Genomic DNA, 16,986 nt, shown 5'->3' on the forward strand with positions numbered 1-16,986 from the left:
TATTGAGATCTTTGGTCCATTTTGAGTTAATTTTTTGTGTAGGGGGTGAGGTAGGGGTCCTCTTTCATTCTTTTGGATATGGATATCCAACTCTCCCAGCCCCATTTGTTGAAAAGACCATTATGGCTCAGTTCGGTGACTTTGGGGGCCTTATCAAAGATCAGTCGGCCATAGATCTGAGGGTCTATCTCTGAATTCTCAATTCGATTCCATTGATCTATATGTCTATCTTTGTGCCAGTACCATGCTGTCTTGGCAACTGTGGCTTTATAATAAGCTTCAAAGTCAGGGAGTGTAAGTCCTCCCACTTCGTTTTTCTTTTTTAGAGTGTCTTTAGCAATTCGAGGCATCTTCCCTTTCCAAATAAATTTGATAACTAGCTTTTCCAAGTCTGCAAAGTAGGTTGTTGGAATTTTGATTGGGATTGCATTGAATCTGTAGATGAGTTTGGGTAGAATTGACATCTTAATGACATTTAGCCTTCCTATCCATGAACATGGAATATTTTTCCATCTTTTAAGGTCCCCTTCTATTTCTTTTAGTAGAGTTATGTAGTTTTCTTTGTATAGGTCTTTTACATCTTTGGTTAAGTTGATTCCTAGGTACTTGATTTTTTTAGTTGCTATTGAAAATGGTATCTTTTTCTTGAGTGTCTCTTCAGTTTGTTCATTTCTAGCATATAGAAACATTACTGACTTATGTGCATTAATCTTGTATCCCGCTACTTTGCTAAATTTGTTTATTAGCTCTAGTAGGTGTATCGTTGATTTCTCAGGGTTTTCTAGATATAAGATCATATCATCTGCAAACAATGACAGTTTTACTTCTTCTTTTCCAATTTGGATGCCTTTTATTTCTTTGTCTTGCCGGATTGCCCTGGCTAGCACTTCCAGCACAATGTTGAATAACAGTGGTGACAGCGGGCATCCTTGTCTTGTTCCTGATCTTAGAGGGAAGGCTTTCAGTCTCTCACCATTGAGTACTATGCTGGCTGTGGGTTTTTCATATATGCTCTTTATCATGTTGAGGAAGTTTCCTTCAATTCCTACCTTTTGAAGTGTTTTTATCAAAAAGGGATGTTGGATTTTGTCAAATGCTTTTTCAGCATCTATTGAGATGATCAATTGATTTTTCCCTTTCGAGTTTTTAATGTGTTGTAATACATTGATTGTTTTTCTGATGTTGAACCATCCTTGCATGCCTGGAATGAACCCCACTTGGTCATGGTGTATGATTTTTTTAATGTGTCTTTGGATTCGATTTGCAAGTATTTTGTTGAGGATTTTTGCATCTATATTCATTAGGGAGATTGGCCGGTAGTTTTCCTTTTTTGTAGCATCTTTGCCTGGTTTTGGTATTAGATTGATGTTAGCTTCATAAAATGAGTTAGGTAGTGTTCCATTTTTTTCAATGTTTTGAAAGAGTTTGAGTCAGATTGGTGTCAGTTCTTTCTGGAAAGTTTGGTAGAATTCCCCTGTGAAGCCATCTGGCCCTGGGCATTTATTTGTGGGAAGATTTTTGATGACTGATTGGATCTCTTTGCTGGTGATGGGTTGGTTGAGGTCTTCTATTTCTTCTCTGGTCAGTCTAGGTTGTTCATATGTTTCCAGGAAATTGTCCATTTCTTCTACATTATCCAGTTTGTTGCCATACAGTTGTTCATAATATCCTCTTATAATTTTTTTAATTTCTTCAGGATCTGCAGTTATGTCACCTTTTTCATTCATTATTTTGTTTATATGGGTCTTCTCTCTTTTTGATTTTGTCAGTCTAGCTAGGGGCTTGTCAATCTTGTTGATCTTCTCAAAGAACCAACTTTTGGTGATATTTATCCTTTCTATTGTTTTTTTGTTCTCTATGTCATTTATTTCTGCTTTAATCCTTGTTATTTCTTTTCTTCTACTTGGTTTAGGATTGGTTTGCTGTTCATTTTCTAGCTTCTTCAGTTGATCCATTAGTTCTTTGATTTTGGCTCTTTCTTCCTTTTTAATATATGCGTTTAGTGCTATAAATTTCCCCCTTAGCACTGCTTTTGCTGCATCCCATAGGTTTTGGTATGTTGTGTTCTCATTTTCATTCGTCTCTATATATTTAGCAATTTCTCTTGCTATTTCTTCTTTAACCCACTGATTGTTTAGGAGTGTGTTGTTTAACCTCCAGGTATTTGTGAATTTTCTAAGTCTCTGATGGTTATTGACTTCTAATTGTATTCCATTGTGGTCAGAGAATGTGCTTTGAATAATTTCAATCTTTTTAAATTTATTGAGGCTTGTTTTATGTCCCAGCATGTGATCTATTCTGGAGAAAGTTCCGTGAGCACTAGAAAAGTATGTGTATCCTGGTGATTTGGGATGTAATGTCCTGTAGATGTCTGTTAAATCTAATTCATTTATCAGATTGTTTAAGTTTTCAATTTCCTTATTGGTCTTCTGTCTGGTTGATCTATCTATAGGAGAGAGTGATGTGTTGAAGTCTCCCACAATTATTGTGGAAACATCAATTGCTTCCTTTAGTTTTGCCAATGTTTCTCTCATGTATTTTGTGGCACCTTGATTGGGTGCATAGACATTTACGATTGTTATTTCTTCTTGCTGAATTGCCCCTTTTATTAGTATGTAGTGGCCTTCTTTGTCTCTCAAAACATCCCTGCATTTGAAGTCTATTTTATCTGAGATTAATATTGCTACACCTGCTTTCTTTTGGCTGTAGCTTGCATGAAATATTTTTTTCCATCCTTTCACTTTCAATTTCTTTGTGTCCCTGTGTCTAAGATGAGTCTCTTGTATGCAACATATTGATGGTTCATTTTTTTTGATCCATTCTGCGAATCTATATCTTTTAATTGGGGAGTTTAATCCATTTACATTCAACGTTAAAACCGTGAAGGCATTTCTTGAATCGGCCATCTTATCCTTTGGGTTATGTTTGCCATATTTTTCCCTCTCTCTATTAATATCCTTTATTGTACCCATACCGAATCTCTTTAGTACTGAACCTTTCTCCAAGTCTCTCTGTCCTGTCTTTGTTTCTCTGTCTGTAGGGCTCCCTTTAGTATCTCCAGTAGGGCAGGTCTCTTGTTAGCAAATTCTCTCAGCATTTCTTTGTCTGTGAAAAATTTAAGCTCTCCCTCAAATTTGAAGGAGAGCTTTGCTGGATAAAGTATTCTTGGCTGGAAATTCCTCTCTCTCAGAATTTTAAATATATCGTGCCATTGTCTTCTCGCCTCCATGGTGGCTGCTGAGTAGTCACTACTTAGTCTTATGCTGTTTCCTTTGTATGTGGTGAATTGCTTTTCTCTTGCTGCTTTCAGAACTTGCTCCTTCTCTTCTATGTTTGACAGTGTGATCAGTATATGTCTCGGAGTGGGTTTTTTTGGATTTATTCTATTTGGAGTTCGCTGAGCATTTATGATTTGTGTATTTATGTTGTTTAGAAGATTTGGGAAGTTTTCCCCAACAATTTCTTTGAATACTCTTCCTAGACCTTTACCCTTTTCTTCCCCTTCTGGGACACCAATGAGTCTTATATTCGGACGCTTCATATTATCTATCATATCCCTGAGGTCCATTTCGAGTTTTTCAATTTTTTTCCCCATTCTTTCTTTTATGCTTTCATTTTCCATTCTGTCATCTTCCAGGTCACTGATTCGTTGTTCAACTTCCTCTAGTCTTGTACTATGAGTGTCCAGAATCTTTTTAATTTGGTCAACAGTTTCTTTAATTTCCATAAGATCATCCATTTTTTTATTTAGTCTTGCAATGTCTTCTTTATGCTCTTCTAGGGTCTTCTTGATTTCCTTCATATCCCGTACTAGGGTCTCATTGTTCATCTTTAGTTCTTTGAGTAGCTTCTCTAGGTGTGTCTCTTCTGGTCTTTTGATTTGGGTGCTTGGGCTTGGGTTATCCATATCGTCTGGTTTTTTCATATGCTTTATAATTTTCTGTTGTTTTTGGCCTCGTGGCATTTGCTGTCCTTGATAGGGTTCTTTTAGGGTTTGTAGACCAGTTGAAGTCCTTATCTCTAGTTTATCAGATCTACAGCTTCGTGGAGTACACTTTCTCTAACTAACCAGCAGGTGGCGTCCACGAGCCACCTGTTCTCCACAAGCCAGATCTCCCCTGCTTAGCCTTTTTGGTGAGTGGGGGAGTGAGTCTTGTGGGGTCCAATTGGTGTCCCAAGCTTGCGTGTGTAGTTGGTGTTGCCTGCCCTGTATCTGGGGCGTGTTTCTGGGCAGTCGGGGAGGGGGGGTGGCCCTAACAATCAAATCTCCCTGATGATCCTAGAGTTTTAAAGCTACTGCAATAGTCTAATCCTTCAGTTCAGTCCTGGCACAGTTTGTCTCTGCCACTGACCCACAAGTCTTTGGTATTGGCGTATGGCTCCTGAGACTTGCAAGTGGGCCCCTCTTCCAGGCTGTGCACCCCGGGTCCTCTGTTGAGGGATGACTGTGCTATGTCACAGGTGAGTGCCGTCCCCCCAGGGCAGTTCTGGGCTGCTGGGCTGTGTTGGGAGGCTCCCAGTCTGCTCAAATGATGGCTGAATGGGGCTCTGTTAATTCACACTGCTCCCCCTTCCCAGCTCTGGGACATTCAGCTGAGGTTGCAGGGAAGGCTAATGTCCACGCCCAGTTTTGTGGTGTGTGCCTGTTATTTGAAGCACTTCCGTCACACTGGGTTGTCTGGGGCAGCTCTGGGCTATGGGGCTGGCGATGGGCAGGAGTGTTTCCTGTCCACCAGGATGGTGGCTGTGAGCGGACACCCCCCTTTTCTTGGGAAGTTGTGTTGTTTAGTGAATTTTCTCAGCCACTGGATTATTGCCTTTTGTCTCAGAGCTCTCTTAGTTCTGCTCTTGACTTGACGTGCCCAAATTTCAATTCTTTGAAGCTTTCTGTATTGAGCTTCTTAGAGTAATTGTTTTAGAAAAAGCAAAAAGGATTTAAAAAAAAAAAAAAAAAAAAAAAAATGGCCCTCCTCAGAGATCTAATGGGTTATTGAAATGCTAATAGACAAAGCAACCAGGGCCATTAAGGAAAGGTGCCCTGGGCAGAGAGATCAGCCTTGCTTCGGGATTTGCATATGCGCCTCAAGGCCTGATGTCCGCCCTTCCCCTTTCTGTGTTCACCAGAACTCCAAAAATCCTCTGCTTTTACTTTGGAGCTTCTCGTGTTGTTTTCCTTCTATGCCCGTCTCCTCTCTGCTGGGCTGGCTGCTCTCAGAGTCTCTGGTGTCTGGCCTCAGTCTATAGATTTCGCTGATCTCAGCAGTTCCACGTTTTCATGAGTGTTGTATGAAGTATGCCCAAAGACAGATTGCTCTGTGGTGTCCAGTCCACGCAGTTCCTGGCTTTTTACCTTCACTGAAGAAATGTTGATGGCATCTGGAACACCTCTGTCAGCTGGGAAGGCACATGGCTGATGTCTGCTGGGCTTTTGCACCCGGGCTGTTTCAAAATGGTTTGCTCCAAAATGCTCTGGCCTTCTGTTTCTCTTACCTTCTTCAGCTCCTGTGGATCTAAGATCTGGGTTCTTCTCTTACCTTCTGTTTTAGTTTGCTAATGCTTCACTGGAGGATGGCAAATGGCGTCCGGAAAACCTCTGTTAGCTGGGAAGGCACGTGGCTGGCGTCTGCTCCAAAGTTCTGGTTTCAAAATGGCTTTCTCCCAGGACTTTCCTCTCTAGCAAGCTTGCTCTTCTTCAAAACGTCACTCACAGCTGCACTCTATCGGTAGCATGTTATTGAGAGAATAACTAACAGTGATGAATGGTATGTGAATGTGGTGGAAAGCAGAAATTTAGAGTCACATATGTTATCAGAAGGAAAGTTGGAGGTTAAAATATGGGAATGTATAAAACAGTGAATCTTGTGGTAGACAATGTCCATGATTAGCTGTACAAATATTAGAAATCTTCATGAACTCCAACAAATATATGACACTATAACTAAAAGCTAATAATAGAAGGGTATATAGGGAAATAATATATCCATCACAAACTATGTACTATAGTTAGTAGTATTTTAACATTCTTTCATCCATAGTAACAAATGTACTGTACCGATACTATGAGTCAATAATGTAGGTGGTGGGTTAGGGGTATGGGAGGATTTGAGATTTCTTTTTTGCTTTTGTTTCTTTTCTGGAGTAATGAAAATGTTCTAAAAATTGAAAAAAAATTAATTGTGGTGATGGATGCACAGCTGTGTGATGGTACCATGGCCAATTGATTGTGCATTTTGGATGATTGTATGGTATATGAACAATCTCAATAAAATTGAATTTAAAAAAAAGATGAAGAGGAGTTAAGAAACATGTCAGAAAAGAAGGCAAATTCTTAACTCAACTTTTTTTTGACCCCACATGTGCTTACAGTGGCAATATTTAAATAGAGAAATATTGGAAACAAATCAAGTATCCAATTTTAGAGAAAAGACTAAGCAATTTATTACATATTAATATATTGAGCTGCTGAGTAACCACTAAAATGACAGTATTTGAAAAAAAAATTGAAAAATGGATTGGGATGGGGTTGGAATGTTTAATGTGTTCTTTTTCATTTGTATTTTTATTCTTATTTTAATTTGTTTTGGAGTAATGAAAATGTTCAAAAAACTGATTGTGGTGATGAATGCACCACTATATGATGATACTGTGGACAACTGATTGAACACTGTGGATGATTGTATGGTATGTGAATATATCTCAATAAAACTGAATAAAAAAAACAGAATATATAAAAAAAGATACTACAAGAAATGAAAAGTACAGGCCAATTTCTCTAATAAATATAGAGGCAATAATCTTCAAAAAAATACTTGCAAATTGAATCCATTGGCACATGAAGAGAATTATGCACCATGACCATGGGGATTTTACTCCATGTATGCAAGGGTGGTTCAACATGAGAAAATCAATTAATATAATAAACCCCATTAACAAATTGAAAGAGAAAAGCCACATGATCATCTCATTTGATGTAAAAAAGGCATTTGACAAAATTCAGCATCCTTTCTTGATAAAACACTTTTGAAAGGTAGGAATCAAAGCTAACTTCCTGAACATGATAGAGGGCATATATGAAAAACCCACTATTAACATCATCCCAATTGAAAGAAAAAGTTTTCCCTCTCAGACCAGGAACAAGACAAGGATGCCTACTGTCACTGCTATTATTTGACATTGTGCTAGACATTCTAGCTGGAGGAGTTAAGCAAGAAAAAAAATAAACGGCATCCAAATTGGAAAGGAGGAAGTAAAACATTCACTATTTGCTGATGACATGAGTCTATAAATATAGAAAGTCCTTGTGCTAGTTTGGATGTGTTATGTCCCCCAAAACACCACTATCTTATGCAATTTTGTGGGGGCAGACATAATAGTGTTGATGAGGTTGGAACCTTCTTATTGAGTGTTTCCATGGATATATGACCCACCCAACTGTGGGTGATGTCTTTGATTGGATAATTTCCATGGAGGTGTTATCCTACCCATTCAGGGTGGGTCTGAATTAAATCACTGGAGCCATATAAAGAGTTCACAGACAGAAGGAGCTCAGAGCAGCTGTGAGTGACATTTTGGAGAGCAACTGATAGTGACATTTTGAAAAGGAGCTGCAGCTAGGAGAGGACAAAACTCCCTAGGAGCAATATTTTGGAGAACACCATTTTGAAATGCAACCTGGGAGCAAGCAGACACCAGCCACATGCCTTCCCGGCTAACAGAGGTTTTCCAGATGCCAATGGCCATCCCCCAGTGAAGGTACCTGATTGTTGATGCCTTACCATAAGACACTTTATGGCCTTAAGACTGTAACTGTGTACCCAAATAAACCCCTTTTATAAAAGCCAGTCCATTTATTGTGTTTTGCATTTGGGCAGCATTAGCAAACTGGAACAGATTTTGGTACTGAGAGTGGGGTGCTGCTGAGTTTGCAAATATCAAACATGTTGGAACAGCTTTTTAAATTGATAAGGGGAAGACTGTGGAAGACTTTTGAGGAGCTTGATTGAAAAGTCCTAGATTGCTTTGAAGAGACTGTTGGTAGAAATATGGACTCTAAAGATACTTCTGATGAGGCCTTAAAACAGAAATGATGAATGTGCCATTGCCAACTGTCAGAAAGGCTATCCTTGGTTTAAAGTGGCAGAGAATTTGGCAAAATTATATCCTGTTGTTGAATGGAAGGCAGAATTTGAAAGCGATGAACTGGGATGCTTAGCTGAGATCTCCAGACTACATGTGGCGTATATAGCCTGGCTTCTACTTGCAGCTTATGGTAAAATGCAAGAGGAGAGAGATAAACTTAGAACTAATCTTGGATTCAAAGAAACCAGAAACTGATGGTTTGGAAAATTCCAGGCTTCCAAAAAGTGAGACCCCAGAAGCTACAGCCCCACCTAAGTATTTAACCAAACATGGAACTCAACCGCCATTTCAGTACAAGCCAGGATTGGAGATGAAGTTATCCAGAAAGGATTTGTGGAAAATCCTTTTGTCTGACAGTTTTGACCCTTGTATGCTTCATGCCAAGCCAATGAATTTTTTGCAAGATCTGTATAAACGAAACCACTGCTGGTATGAACTGGAAGGAATAGAGTAGGAACAAATTGAAGGAAAATTTTCTTCAAAGACAGAGCCATGGAGGTTGAGGTCTGGAGTCAAGAAATCTCAGGCTGGGAGAGTAGAGCAGCCCATGCACATGGAAAGGGTGAGTGTGTCCCAGAGGCAGAGTGCGGGCCTTCCGTCTTGATGCTCAAGAAGAGTGCTGTGGCCACCTCAGGCCCCAGAGAAGGTGGAGCACATTCCCAGGGGATTGGGGAGAGCCTGGCCACCACCCCACTGTTCAGAGAGGGGAGAGCCTTTGCCACAGAGAGGCAGAGTCCGGGTGGCACCCTGATGTTTGAGGAAGGTGGGACTGAGAAGAAGTTGGTCTCTCCAATGTGTGAATATGGTGGAGCACTTACCCCAGCATTTGGAGAGAAAAGGGCTGCCGTGTAAGCCTTTGGAAAGGGTTGGACTCCTGCTCTCTGAAGCCCCAAAGATAAAACATCATTCTCTAAATGCCTCTCAGACTTTGAAATCTAATGGAGTTTGCCCTGCGGGTTTTTAGAACTGTTTTGGTCCTGTTAACCCTGTTTTCCTAACTGTTTCTCCTTATGTCAATAGAAATGTTTATCTTATAAATGTCCCTCCTTTATATGTTGGAAGCAGATAACTTGTTCTAAGTTTCACAGATACACAGCCAGAAGCAACTTTGCCTTAGGAAAGACCACATATAACTGATTTTCATAGGATCTCATACTTACCTATTGTTACTGAAATCGTTTAAGATTTTACCATATTGTGATGGGATGAATGTATTTTGCATATGGAAAGATCATGTCATTTTGGGATCCAGGGGGTGGAATGTGCTAGTTTGGATGTATTATGTCCCCCTAAACACCATTATCTTTGATGCAATTTTGTGGGGGCAGACATAATAGTGTTGATTAGGTTGGAACCTTCTTATTGAGTGTTTCCATGGATATATGACCCACCCAACTGTGGGTGATGTCTTTGATTGGATAATTTCCATGGAGGTGTTACCCTACCCATTCAGGGTGGGTCTGAATTAAATCACTGGAGCCATATAAAGAGTTCACAGACAGAGGAGCTCAGAGCAGCTGTGAGTGACATTTTGGAGAGCAACTGAGAGTGACATTTTGAAAAGGAGCTGCAGCTAGGAGAGGACAAAACTCCCTAAGAGCAACATTTTGGAGAATGCCATTTTGAAATGCAACTTGGGAGCAAGCAGACACCAGCCACATGCCTTCCCAGTTAGCAGAGGTTTTCCAGACAGCATTGGCTATCCTCCAGTGAAGTTACCTGATTGTTGATGCCCTACCTTGGACACTTTATAGCCTTAAGACTGTAACTGTGTAACCAAATAACCCTCTTTTATACAAACCAATCCATTTCTGGTGGTTTGCATTCGGGCAGCATTAGCAAACTGGGACTGTCCTGAAAAATCTACAACAAAGCTACTAGGGCTAGTAAATGAGTTCAGCAAAGTGGCAATATAGAAAACAAACACACAAAATTCAGTAGAGTTTCTATACACTAGTAAGAGCAATCTGTGGAGGAAATCAACAAAAAATTTCATTTATGGTAGCTAGTAAAAGAATAAAATATCTAGGAATAAATCCAACCAAGGTTATAAAGGACAGAAAACTACTAATCATTGCTAAAAGAAATCAAAGAAGACCTAAATAAATGGAAAGACATTCCATGTTCATGGATTGTAAGACTAAATATCTTTAAGATGTAAATTCTTCTGAAATTTATTTACAGATTCAATGAAATCCCAATAAAAATTTAAAAAGCCTACTTTACAGAAATGGAAAAGCCAATTTTGAAATTTATTTGGAAGGATAAGGGACCCTGAGTAGCCAAAAACATTTTAAAAAGAAGAACAAATTTGGAGGACTCACACTTCCTGACTTGAAAGCATATTACAAAGATACTGTGGTTAAAACAGCATGGTGCTGGCATAAACGTAGATATATTGATCAATGGAATCGAATTGAGAATTCAGAAATAGACCCTTACATCTATGGCCATTTGATATTTGACAAGGCTGCCAAGTCCACTCAACTGGGACAGAATAGTCTCTTTAAGAAATGGTCCTGGGAGAACTGGAGATCCATATGCAAAAGAATGAAGGACCTAATTCTCACATGTTGTACAAAAATTCAATCAAGATGAATCAAAGACCTACATTTAAGGGCCAGGACCATAAAACTCCCAGAAGAAAATGTAGGGAAGCATCTTCAAGATCTTGTTGTAGTAGGTGGTTTCTTAGACTTTACACCCAAAGTACAAGCAATGAAAGAAGAAATAGATAAATAGGACCGCCTCAAAATTAAAACCCTTTATGTTTCAAAGGATTTTGTCAAGAAAGTGAACATTCAGCTTACTCAGTGGGAGAGAATACTCAGAAACCACATATTCGATAAGGGTTTAATGTCCAGAATATAAAGAAAAATCCTACAACTCAACAATAAAAAAAAAGATAACCCAATTTTTAAAATGGGCAAAAGAATTGAATACACATTTTTCCAAAGAGGAAATGCCAATGGCAAAAAAGCACATGAAAAGATGTTCAACATCAACAGCTATTAAGGAAATGCAAGTCACAATCACAGTGAGATATCATTTCACATCCACTAGAATGGGCACTATCAAAAAACAAAACAAAACAGCAAACTGCAATTTTAGAGAGGACATGGAGAAATAAGAACACTTATTCACTGCTGGTGGAAATGTAGAAAATACAGCCACTGTGGAAGACAGTTTTGCAGTTCCTCGGGAAGCTAAGTATAGAATTGCAATATGATCTGGCAGTCCCTCTACTTAGTATATGCTCACAACTGAAAAAAGGAATGCAAACAGATATTTGCACACTGATGCTCAGAGAGTCATTATTCACAATTGCCAAAAGATGGAAGCAACCTAAGTGTCCATGAACTGATGAATGGATAAACAAAATGTGGTATATACATATGATGGACTATTATTCGGGTTTAAGAAGGAATGAAGACCTAATATATGTGATAACATGGATGAATCTTGAGGACATTATGTTGAGTTAAATAAGTCAGACACAAAAGGATAAATGTTGATCTCACTGATATCAACTAATTATAACAAGGTAGCTCATAGAGTTAGTAACTAGACTATAGGTTACCAGGAGATAGAATGGGGGTAGAGCATTGGAAGCTGTGCTTAATTTTTGCAGAATTTCTAATAAGGTTGATTGTAAATGTTTGGAAATGGATAGTGATGATGGTAGCACATTATTGTGAGTGTAATTAACAGCTCTGAATTACACATGTGAATATGGTTGAAAGGGGAAGTTTTGGGTTGTGTATTTCACTATAAGGAAAGTTAAAAGATAAAACATGGGACTGTATAACACAGTGGATCTTGTTGTGGATGATGACAGTGGTTAATAGTGCAAATATAAGAATGTTCCTTTATGAATTATAACCAATGTTTTGCAAAACACCAGAAATGGATTGGCTTTTATAAAGGGAGTTTATTTGGTTACAAAGTTACAGTCTTAAAGCCATAAAGTGTCCAATGTAAGGCATCAACAATAGGGTACCTTGGTGTCTGGAAAGCCTCTGTTAGCTTTCAAGGCAGGTGTTTGGCATCTGCTTCTTCCCAGGTTGTATTTCAAAATGGCATTCTCCAAAATGTTGCTCTTGGGGCGTTTTGTCCTCTCTCAGCTGCAGCTGCTCTTCAAAATGTCACTCAGTTGCTCTGAGGTCCTTCTGTCTGTGAATTCCTTTATACAACTCCAATGATCCAATTAACACCCATCCTGAATGGGCAGGGTAACCTCTCCATGGAAATCATCCAATCAAACATTTTGTTCACATTTGATTGAGTCACATCTCCATGGAAACACTCAATCAAAGAATTCCAATCTAATCAACACTAATACATCTGCTCCCACAAGACTGCATCAGAGAACATGGCTTTTTCTGGGGGACATAATCTATACAAACCGGAACAGGTGGTTTACAGCAAAAATACACCTAATGCAAACTATGGACTAAAGTTAACAATTTTAATATTCATTCACTTGTAACAAAGGTACCACACCAATGCAAAGTGTCAACAATAGGGGGGTATATGGGAATGTAATTTTTGCTTCGCTTTTATATAAACGTATAACTTCTCTAATTAAAAAAATGATAATTAAAAAAAAAACCCATTAGGCTAAATAAAGAAACCAGACACAAAGTACTACATATTGTATTATTCCATTTGTTTAACAAGTAAATATAAATAAATCTATAGAGATAGAATTAGAATTGTGATTATGCAGGGCTGGCGAAGTAGAGAGATTGAGAGGTGACTGGGGTTTTATTTTTGGAGTAATGAAAATGTTCTAAAATTGACTACGGTGATGAATGCACAACTCTGTGAGTACATTCAATTCTGTTGATGGTACACTTTGGAGGGATTGTATCGTATATATCTCAATAAAACTCCTTTAAAAAACAGAGTAGATTGCTTCTGGGTATGCTATATTGAGACAGAAAAAAATTGATTATAGATCAAATTGTAGAGCATTGGTTAAGAGAAAATTATCAGCTTTTTGGTGTCTAAATTTATCTCCATGAAATTACTTCAACTAAGTAATGCAAGCATTTTCCAAAAATAATTATGTTAATATTATGCAGATTACTTGAAAAAGCTATATATATTAAATTGTCATACCAGAAATCTGTCCTGAAATCAATGAATAGCATACTATGCTTGGCAGAAGTGTGTAATGTATTTAAAATACCATATAGCAAGAGTGGCTTATATCACTCATACGAAAAATATTATCAGTGAATGAATCTTCATTATATAAAAATTCAGCTAGAACAAGTATAGATGTTTCTTGACTAAGAATAAAGAACTGAAACGAAATGAAAGCAATGTTTTATCTACCATGCACGAGAAGCAAAACGTCAAATACACTTTTCCATCGCTTTATTTACAGGTTTACTTATTCTTTCAACACTACTTTATTAAAAATTTACTCTATGCTCAGGGCTGTGCAGGATATTGAATATATGGTAATAAACAAAATGGATTTGGTCCTTGTTCTTGTGACATTTACAGTGCAGAGAGGAAAATAGGCAATAAAACCAGTAAACAAACAAACACACAACTACAAACTGTGCACCTGCTCTGAAGGAAATTAATATGGTGCAGTGATAGAGAATGACAGGAGTGGGTGGGAGTGCTCTTTAAACTGGTGGGTCAGGGAAAGAAAATGACATTTAAACCAAGAAATGAAGGAAAACAAGAAACTAGCTTTGTAAAGTATGGGGAAGAATGTGTGTGGAAAGGCTTAAAGGAAAGCAAATTTTGGAACTGAAAAGAAGCCATGCACAATGACGTTGGAAAGATATACCACTAAGTGAAAATAGTTGCAGAAGAGTATGAGTAGTTCAATATCATTTTTGATTAATGTATACGTATATATACTTATATGTATATTAGTACATAGAAAATCTTGACTCATATACAATAAACTGTTAATAATGTTTATTTTCTGTGCATGAGGATGGGAAGAGTGGACTATATTGGACTTTTCCTTTCTATTTCATATGTATTTCTTCCCCATTAAATTTTTTTTCACAATTTTATATTCAGAAAATACTAAAGATGGATATTTTAAAAATTCTGTATCTTCGTATACTTTACCACATAACTTTTTCCCCAACTTTTTACCTGTGTTCCTTAACTTGCCTTTTTCCCTATTGTGTATTTCATTCTGTCTCTTGTTTATTACATTACATTTTATGTAATAATGGGGTACTTATCTATCATAAAAAGCACATTGTGAATAAGATTTGATATGAAACTTTGTTTTAATACATTAGGAACATACAGGTAAAAGTCTATTCTCCAAAGCAAATTTTTAAAATATAGCATATGCAAGTTAAAAAATGTATCATGCTAATTAACTAGGGACTGCCTCATAGTTTTAAAAAAGTACAACCTTTGGAAATAGAATAGACTAGGAGGATTATTTTCCCTTACCTGAAGCACAATAACATGTGACAAAATAACAAAAACGTGAAGAATTATATATAATGCCACATTTATTGAGCATTTATGCCACATTGTTTATACACATTATCTCATTTGAAATTTAATTTCTATATTAACTTTGTGGTAAACATTATCCTCATTGTCCAGGTTAGCAAACTGGGGATAAGAGAAGTTAAGTAACTCCATTCATTCAATGCATATGTATTGGGCACTTACTATTTTAAGAACCAGGAATTCAAGAGCGGATAAAATGTGGAGCTTCTAATCTGGGAGTGCGTTTGAGGACATGTTTAAGCAGAGGCCTGAAGTGAAGAAGTGAGCTGCCAGATCTGTGTGAAGGATGTTCCTGGCTGGGGAAGTAGCAAGTGCAAAGGAGAAAAAGCCAGGAGGCCAGTGTGGCTGGAGCAGAGTGAGCAAAGGGAAGATCACACAGGGCCTTGTAGGCTGTAATGAAAAGTTGAGGGTTTTATGCTAAGCATGATAGGGAGCCACTGGAGGATTTGAGCAGGGGAGTGACATCATCTGATTTACAGCTTACTCCGGCTGCTGGGTGGAATATTGATTACAGAGGAGCAAGAAGAGAAGTGGGGTCACCAGTTTGGAAACTATCATAGTGGTCCAGGAGAGAGGTGACAGTGGCTTGGCTGAGAGGTCATGAGAAGTGTCAGATTTTATTTGTATTTTGATGATTTCATGCATACTCATGGTGGTGTGGCCAGAAAAGAAGTTATACTTTGAAGGTGGAGCCAACAGTTTTGCAAGAGGTCACATGGAGAATGGCAGAAGCAGGATTCAAATCTCAGTTTGTCTGATTCTAAAGCTTTGTTTTAACTACTCTAGGCTGCCACAAAGCTAAGCAAACACTAAGCATAAAAGCAGAGAGGAAATGAAAGTAAACAGCATTTCAAGTGTTTGTTGAGCACCTATACACTTGTAGGAAGGACTTGTGGTCCTCAACAAAACTTTTGGCCTGTGTGGATAGGGGATCAAGGGTGAAATTCTGCTCTTGCCATGGACTCCTTTCTTGGACTTTCTTTCTTCTGTGTGAGTCACAAGAAGTCTAAGGACTTTTCCAGCTTTAATGTTCTGAGTTTCCACTCTTCAGCACCTGGGGAGATAGAGACTATGTACAGTGCTGCCCACAGGTATACAAGGGTAGATAAGAGTGAATAAGCATATAATTAACATTCTTATTGTTTCAAGAGTAGGTGAGAGTGGCTGTGTCATGCGTGTGCCTGAGCCCAGTAGGGCCGGGAAGGCACCAGCTGCCAGGCGGGAAGGAGGACCCGGCCCCTCTGCGCCTGTGGTTGGCAGAGACAAAGATAAAGTCCTTCCCTGCCATCCTGATAATCAGGAGTTTTGTCTGGACCTTTGAGCACACGCTGAGTTAGCACGAAGCCAGGCGAAAAGCCCAGACTATGGTGCTGAAACGGATTAATAAGGAACTTAGAGATTTGGCCCGTGACCACCCCAGCCCAATGTTCTGCAGGTCCAGTTGGGGATGATATGTTTCACTGGCAAACCACAATTATGGGACCTGATGACAGCCCATATCAAGGCGGTGTTCAAACCACCTAAGGTTGCATTTACAACAAGAATTCATCATCCAAATATTAACAGTAATGGTAGCATTTGTCTCGATATTCTAAGATCCTGCTTTAACTATTTCTAAAGTTCTTTTATCCATTTGTTCACTATGTGTTTTGAACCCAGATAACCCCCTAGTGCCAGAGATTGCATGGATCCATAAAACAGAAAGAGATAAGTACAACAGAACATCCCAGGAATGGAGTCAGAAGTATGCTATGTGATGCTACCTTAAAGCCAGAATAACCTGCATTATAGCTGGAATAAACTTTAAATTACTGTTACTTTTTTTGATTTTCTTATCTGGCTGCTCCCCTATTAGACTTCATCTTTTTTAATTTTATTTTCTGTTTACCTCCCGCCCTTCATTCACATGCTCATGTGTGAGGACTTAAGTTCTTCCAGCTTTGGACGATAACTGCTTTTAGAAACTGTAAAGTAGTTACAAGAGAACAACTGCCCAAGATTCAGAATTTTTCAGAAAATTGAGCATGAGTATTATGTAGCCAATGTCTTCACTCTAACTTGGTTATGAGACTAAAACCATTCCTTACCGCTCTAACATGAAGAAGTCATCTGAAGGGGAGTGAGTTGGATGTTCAGTTGTCACATCAAAGGAAGCAGCATTACTCTATAGCAGCATCTATTCTTGTTTAAGTCTTCCACTGTTAGAAATTTGAGGTTACACGATATACTTTATGCTCATAACTGATGTGGCTGGAGAATTGGTGTTGAATTTATAGCATCAGTGGAACAGAAAATGTGATGTATTTTATGCATGTCAATAAAGGAATGACCTGTTCT

General features: G+C 38.4%; 1 pseudogene; it reads left to right on the plus strand.

Annotated features, from left to right (window-relative positions):
• The first annotated feature begins 16,013 nt into the window (after positions 1 to 16,013).
• Positions 16,014 to 16,406, plus strand: LOC119527245 (annotated as a pseudogene).
• The last annotated feature ends 580 nt before the right edge of the window (positions 16,407 to 16,986 follow it).

This window comes from Choloepus didactylus, chromosome 1 (assembly GCF_015220235.1).
Source record: "Choloepus didactylus isolate mChoDid1 chromosome 1, mChoDid1.pri, whole genome shotgun sequence".
NCBI lineage: Eukaryota > Metazoa > Chordata > Mammalia > Pilosa > Megalonychidae > Choloepus > Choloepus didactylus.